Consider the following 1,894-nt stretch of genomic DNA (forward strand, 5'->3'; position numbering starts at 1 on the left):
TACATGGGAGTCCAGCGACATAGCCATTATGCTAACTGCTGGTCCCTCTCTCTGTCTTTTTGGTGAGCGCACGTGTCCTATAGCAAAAACCTCGCAAAAAAAAAAAGAAAATACTGGAAAAAATATTTTTCCAGATGATCAAATACTGGAAAAATATATATAGAAATGCATTTTTCTTTAGAATATTAGACACAGGCAAGCAGGTGACATGGTGGTTAAATGTGGCTTGACTCCCACAGGGCCAAATGTGGTTCAAGTCCTAGACCCAAAGGCTTGAGATTCATGCTGGGGATGTGTGCGTGTCCAAAGTCCCAGGAGGAGAATGGAGAAGGGATTGTGGTGTGGCCACCCCCCTGGGGAGTGATTTCTCACTTTCCCTCTCTCTATTTCTCTCCTGTGAGCACGTGTACCCTATAACAAAAAACAACCAACAACATTAAACATGGAGAGAGTATGCAACAGTGTAACAGATCTTCTGAATACTGATAAAAGATTTCTTAATTTCAAGCCTGACTTGAATAATGAATTCTTTTACTACAAATGCAAAAATTTCACCGAGAACTTAAAATAGTTTACATACAAAATTAAATATTTCCACCAAATAAGGCAACCATACCTATGTGTATGTCTATGTGTAATATACAGGTGCACATGTTACATATGTGTATATGTGTGTGTTCATGATATATGTATATTGTTCGCCTGAGCTCAGTATACATTAACTCCATGAGGAGTCGCTGGTGATACAGTAACTGTTTTATAGCCATCAACATTTGCCTAGTATCATAGCAGATAACTGAGTTTCATAAATCTTTGTTCTTCCAAGACAGTCAAAAGAATGTGCACCTTCTTAATGAAGGTTAAGAAAGTGGAATCACAGGACCAGCAGATGGTACACTGGAATCCTACATTACGTCACTGGAATCCTACATTACTGACTGTGGGTTCAAGTCCTAGACCCAGAGGCTTGAAACTCATTCTGGGTGCATGTGCGTGCATGTCCAAAATTCCAAAAATGGAGAAGGGTTAAGCATGACCATAACACCTTGAGGGGTAATTTCTTGCTTTCTGTCTCTCTGTCTCTCTGTCTCTCTCTCTCTGGCAAGCAAACATGCCCTACAACAAATATCTCTCTAAAAAAAAAAGTGGAATCACATTAGTCTAGTTTGATCCAGGCTCTACTGTTTCCTAAGGCATTATTTCACCCTCTAAGCCTGAGCTTTCTCAGCTGCACAAAGCAGAAAATCCTGAGGTCTATACCTTATAGGTGGTGATGAGGATTAAATAAACACTAATGCATAAGGTACACAATGGGAGTTAATCTGACACAGTTAATAAGAATTATAATCTCAGGGGCCAGCAGGTGGCATGGAGGTTAAGGCAGCTGGATCCCACGTGGCTAACTGTGTAGTTTGAGTCTCAGACCCAGCAGCTCGAAATTCATGTAAGGTGCATATATGTATGTGTGTGCCAAAAATCCAAAGAGAAGACTGGAGGAGAAGGGACTGCAGTGTGGCCATCACTGAGGGAAGGGGTTCTCATCGCCCCCCTAACCCCAGTTTCTCCCAGACAGAAGTGGAGATCCCTGGAAAAACTGGAGAATGGGGGCAGACAGAAATAGGAAAACTGATAAAAGGTGAAGGGAGGCTTGTAGGCCTGGGGAACTTATAGGATTGAGATAACCATGAAGGATTGGAGAGCCTGGCAAGACTGGGGACCACCGGCAGTTTAGATAGTGATATGGTTAGGGGGCCCAGAAGAATTAGGGGTATCCTAGAAGGACTGTGGGGTCTTGACAGGCCTGGCAGGTAATGAGAGGGCTGGGGGGCACTGAAAGACTAAGACCTTGACAAAACTGGGGGACCCTGAAAGTTGAGGGGGCAATGACAGGATG

General features: G+C 43.0%; 1 protein-coding gene across 1 annotated transcript in view; it reads right to left on the minus strand.

Moving 5' to 3' along the window:
- The window catches only part of USP30 (ubiquitin specific peptidase 30), a gene marked incomplete in the record, with an annotated part of 33,469 nt that overhangs the window by 31,175 nt on the left and 400 nt on the right, over positions 1 to 1,894 (minus strand).

This window comes from Tupaia chinensis, unplaced genomic scaffold (genome assembly GCF_000334495.1).
Source record: "Tupaia chinensis unplaced genomic scaffold, TupChi_1.0 Scaffold000320_1, whole genome shotgun sequence".
NCBI lineage: Eukaryota > Metazoa > Chordata > Mammalia > Scandentia > Tupaiidae > Tupaia > Tupaia belangeri.